Source organism: Glycine soja, chromosome 10, assembly GCF_004193775.1.
Source record: "Glycine soja cultivar W05 chromosome 10, ASM419377v2, whole genome shotgun sequence".
NCBI classification, from domain to species: Eukaryota; Viridiplantae; Streptophyta; class Magnoliopsida; order Fabales; family Fabaceae; genus Glycine; species Glycine soja.
Genome location: NC_041011.1, coordinates 23,076,887 through 23,082,663, shown reverse-complemented (window position 1 = coordinate 23,082,663; position 5,777 = coordinate 23,076,887). Strand labels below are relative to the sequence as shown.

The 5,777-nt window shown below is 36.0% G+C and overlaps 1 non-coding gene across 1 annotated transcript; it reads left to right on the top strand.

The window, feature by feature from the left end:
* The first annotated feature begins 253 nt into the window (after positions 1–253).
* Positions 254–360, top strand: LOC114372733. The gene has a single exon (XR_003658301.1). It is a non-coding gene; the product is annotated as a small nucleolar RNA R71 (small nucleolar RNA).
* Positions 361–5,777: the final 5,417 nt, after the last annotated feature.

Here is a 5,777-nt window from a genome sequence, read left to right as displayed (position 1 = left end):
ATCTAGTTTACCCTCAAGCTTCTTAGTTTCAGCTGATGAAGATGAATTCGTGGCTACTTCATGCACTCCTCTAACGACAATAGCATCATTTCTGGCACTAAACTGTTGGGAGTTGGAAGCCATCTTCTCAATTAAATTCCTGGCTTCAGCAGGGGTCATGTCTCCAAGGGCTCCACTACTGGCAGCATCTATCATATTTCTCTCCATGTTATTGAGTCCTTCATAAAAATATTGGAGAAGAAGTTGCTTAGAAATCTGGTGGTGAGGGCAACTTGTGCATAGTTTTTTAAATCTCTCCCAGTATTCATATAGGCTTTCTCCACTGAGTTGCCTAATGCCTAAAATATCCTTTCTGATGGTCGTGGTCCTGGAAGCAGGGAAATTTTTTTCTAGGTCATCCCAGCTTGTGATGGACCTTGGAGCAAGGTAATATAGCCAGTCCTTTGCCACTCCCTCTAAAGAATGAGGAAAGGCCTTCAGAAAGATGTGATCTTCTTGGATATCTGGAGGTTTCATGGTGGAGCAGACAATATGGAATTCTTTCAGATGCTTATGAGGGTCTTCACCTACAAGACCATGAAACTTGGGCAACAAGTGTATCAGTCCAGTTTTAAGAACATATAGGACATCCTCATCAGGGTATTGAATGCACAAGCTTTCATAAGTGAAATCAGGTGCATCCATTTCCCTTAGAGTCCTCTCACGAGGTGGAGGTTAAGCCATATTTTTAGAATGTTCAAAATTATAATGCTCAAAATCAGGATGTTCAAAATTACCAACCACAGAATGCTCAAACTCACCAATAACAGAATGCTTAGGATGCTCAAAAGGTACAAAATGTTCAGGGTAATCAAGATGCACACTATGCCAAACTAATCTATGAACTGTCCTATCTATTTCAGGATCAAAGGATTGTAAGTCACCTGGATTGCCTCTAGTCATGCACTATATGCAGTAATTCATGTGTTTCTCAGACAGGGCAAAAGAGGTGGGTTAAAACTACAGCTATACTCAAACAATATCCAAATGAGCTGAAATTTTGTGAGAAACACCCTAAAATCATGAAAAGATTGCATAAAAATTTTCAGACAAAAATTCATAGTCTAACTATGGAAACTGCCTAAGGAAAGTTTAGAAAAATAAAACAATAAAACTTGAAAAATAAAAAAAAACTAGTAAACAGGCAATTTTGGCTAGTTAGAGACCTCAGCCAGCCTATGGCGGGCTGCCACAAAATGGGAAATTTTTTTCTACCCCAAATACATATATAATAATAGTCATTCTGATACCCGGAGCAAAAGTTATGGCCGTTTGAAGTTTTGCTAAACACAAGTTCTCAAATTTTTTTGAATCTCTCAAATCCAGTCACCACAAGTGTTCCTGGTATTTTTCACACAAAATATGAGTCAAAATAACCTACCACACCAAAATTCAGCCAAAAATAACAACCCTAACTATCAAAACAAAAATCGCTAATTAAATTCTCAACAGTAGTCACTAATTCAGTCACTAATGTAATGCTGTGTGAAAAGTAACACAGAATTCGTCTCTAATTCCGTCACTAAGCATTATTCTCAGCAAAACATAAAACTGAAATAGGGGAAGCGATGAACAAGGGGTACTACTAAATTGCAAAATAGAACATCAAATAAAACAAAACAACACACTAACACAACACGAACATACTAAACAAAAGAATTAAACGTAAAACAACTAAACATAAAACACGAATCACTAGCTATTATGAACTTTTGGACCACTGCTCCCCGGCAACGGTGCCAAATTAGATCGAGGCCTGTATATCTGCCTGTCACGCAAACGACCCGGTTTCGATCCCCGGCAACGGCGCCAAATTTGATCGAGGTTGTACCCGAATCAAATAAACATTAGAATGAAATAACTAGGAAGTGATCCTAGGTCGTTTCCCAATGAGCAATGACTAACCAAATGTTCATAATATGCTTCGTTATAACAGTAACAATTGAGGGGGGGGTTGTTTGTTTGGTGAATTTAAGAACAAGCAGATTGGAATACGAAATTAATAGTATTAAAAACGTGTTGTTTCCTCTGATTCAGAAACCATTCTCTTATCCTAGGTTATGAGGATTTCACCCCTGGTAGTTAACCACTTAATCAAACCCTAATTTAATTTACTAAGCGAAAATCAATTTAAGGTTGTCAATATGTGATTAGGCAACACATACATCAATTAACCCCTTGTTCATTAAACACGAACGTAATTTAAGCACAGTGGCAATTAATTGAACATGAAGCATGCACAGATTAACAAAACGCATGTGGATTAATTGGTGAAGGGAAAACCGATAGGAGAGCAACAATAAAAACAGAACCACAAAGAGAATTATCCTTCTTCCTCAGAGGGGAACAACACTAGAAATTTAGCCTTCCATAAGTTCAACAAAAGCAGAAAACATAAATGAAGCTAAAGGCAGAAAACGAAAATGAAGCTAAAGGCAGAAGAAGGAACAAAAACGAAATTGCAATTAGAAGTAGAAAATGGAAAAATGCATTCACGTGAACAGTAATACAAAGCTCAAAACGTAAAACCCTAAAACTCCTGAATAATAGAATAGCCTGCATGAATCCCAAGGGTATGCTATTTATAAGCGTCACTCAAAGTCACTGGGCCTGATTACATTATTTTGGCCTAAAACGAAATAAAAATCCTAAATAAAAACTGAATGCAATAAAATGAAATTAGACGAAATCTAATAATATTGTCTTCTCTCTTCCCGTCCAATCTGGCTCATCCTAATTGCTTATAATTATCCCGAAATTGAATTAAAAACACCAAATTAGTCAAGTGGGCCCAATTGATAAAACCGAATAATAAATTTAACAATTAGAGTAAATCAGTAATTAAATTGGTGACAAAAAGAGTTAAGAAATAGGAGAAAATAATAACACATCAGTCGCCTTATCGGGTTGTCTTTGGCAAGGCATGCCATCTTCCTATAGAAATAGAGCACAAAGCCTACTGGGCTGTAAAAACCTGCAACTTCTCTATTGATCAGGCAGGAGAGGAAAGGAAGTTTCAAGAAAGTGAGCTAGATGAGATCCGTTTAGAAGCCTATGAGAATTCCAAATTCTACAAGGAGAAGACCAAGAAATTCCATGACAGCTTGATAGCTAAGAAGGACTTTGTGGTTGGACAGAAAGTTTTATTGTATAACTCTAGGCTCGGACTCATGAGTGGTAAGTTGAGGTCAAAGTGGATTGGTCCTTTTATGGTGACTAATGTTTTTCCTTATGGTACAGTTGAGATCAAAAGTGAATCCACAGATAAGAGCTTCAAGGTCAATGGATACTGGCTGAAACCATTCCTCACAAATCCCTCCTTAGTGGATGTAGTGGTGGAGGAGACCTCCTTACTTCACCCTACTTCTCTTCCGCCATGACTTAGGGAGTTTTTTTTTTTTTCTGTCTCCTTCTTTACTTTTATTGCACTTGTCCAATTTTATTGATTGTTTTGATTGCTCTTGATCTTGTGATTGTGCTACATTGAGGACAATGTGTTTTTTAAGTGTGGGGGGGGGGGGGGAGATTGTTCTTTAATTTTGTTGATTTTGTTGGGTATTCTAGATTAATTTTGTTGGGTTTTCTAGTTTAATTTTTTTAGGTTTTCTAGTTTAATTTTGTTATTTTGGTTTTATGTTTTATGTACAACATTGCATGTTTCTCTTTGAATTATAGGTTATGTACATGTAATGGGTAATTGTTTTTGAAATAGGAGTTTCTTGGCATTTTGTGAATTGAAATACTTGTTTTTCTCTGGATGTCAAGTTAGTTTTGAAAATTCGAATCGGAAGTGATAGATTTACCCTTGGTGAGAATTTGAGCCATCATCATCTATTTTATTCGGTGTGTTTTGCCCCATTGATTGCTTGCACAATAGCCTTGGCTTGACTCTTATTGATACTTCTTGCTTCACATGCATGTTGGGAGATGATTTAGGCATTTCGTTCTTATAAGCCTCTAGCCAAATGATCCTACCTTGAATTAATTCCTTTGATAGCCCCTTTGAGCCTATGTTCCCCTTTCTTTGTTTTGAAGCTCATTACAAGCCTTAAGTGAAAAACCATGATCTCACCCTACCCTTAAGGAATTTTGGAGATTTAGAATTGTTTTGGGAATAAGTGTGCGGGGGTATGTTTCATTGGATGATATGTTTTTTTTGGCCATGCTTGATGTATATACATATATTGCCTAATTGTTGCTTTATTTTTCAATTTCTTTCAATTGCTACTGTTCACGTTAAAAAAAAAACAGAAAAAGAATGAAGTTGAATACATGAGGTCTTGGTTTGAAGACTTGGATTGGTTTGAGGACTTGGTTGACTTTGTTTTGGGTTTACTTTTTATGCTTAATTTTTAATTTTGGTTTTGGGGTTTACTACTTTTTCTTAGTTCTCACTTATTCCCCATTGCTCCTCTATTCCTTTGGGTTTTAGCTACTTATCCCATACTTTCCTCTACCTTGTCCTTGGCCCCATTACAACCTTAAAAGACCTTTTGATCCTCATATGCATTTGTTTGTGGTGTGGTTGTCAATTTTAGAGTCTTTCCAAGTCTATGTGGTGTTTGTTTTCATGGGTGCTCTGAGAGTAAACAGTAGCCTAGACACTTGAGAGATAGAGTGCATATCTTATGAGGCTTTATCACTTTTCATTCTTGAGCTGATTGACTATCTTTCCATGTTTGAGATGCTTGGATGATTTTCATGACTGTCTTGATTCTTTAACTCTCTACGTGTTGGATGTTGCCCATTCCTTGAGATTCATTGGGAAATATGTAATTGTTTTTGTTTTTGTTTGTTTCTCTTTAATGTCTCTGGATTTGTTCCTTGCTTTGCCTTTTGATTTTGCCCAGGAGGGCAAAAGGCTAAGTGTGGGGGATTTGATGTGTCATTATTTTCTCCTATTTCTTAACCCTTTTTGTCACCATTTTAATTACTGATTAGCCTTAATTGTCAAATTAATTATGCAGTTTTATCATTTGGGCCTACTTGACTAATTTTGTGTTTTTAATTTAATTTCAAGAGAATTATAAGCAATTGGGCTTGAATCCGAAATTGGGCTTGGACTTGAAGAGAGCAGACAATTTTATTTTATCAAATCTTATCTTATCCAGATTTTATTTCATCCAGATTTTATTTCATCCAATCTTATCTTATCTTGTCCAGATTTTATTTTATTTTGTTTATGGGCTTGGACTTAAAATATATTTGTAAGCTTTGGGGTTGAGGACCTATATAACAGCACCAGGGTTTTAGTTTAGAGAGTTTTTGGAGAGGAGAATAATTTTAGGGTTTTGGCAATTCCAGTTTTTATTACTGTTCATGCACACTATTCTCGTAGAATAAAGTTCGTTTTCTGCAATTTCATTTTTGCTTCAATCTACAATTTCATTTTCTGCTGATTAATGGAAGGCTAAGTCTCCAGCGTTGTTTTCTCTTGAGGATCAAGCACAACTCTCTTTGAGGTTTTGTTATTACTATTGAATTCTGATCAGTTTTTCCTCTTCGCCAATTACTATGTATTTGTTGCTATTAATCCATGCATGCTTAGTGCTTGATTAATTGTCTCTGCGCTTAATTTACGTTCATCCTTAATGATCAGTTTCGTTCATGATTAATTGGTGTATGTGTTGCTTAATCACATAATGACAGCCTTATGTTAATTTTTTCTTAGTAATTTAATTTAGGGTTAGATTAAGTGGTTGAACTGATTAGGGATAAATCCTCGTAACCTAGGATAA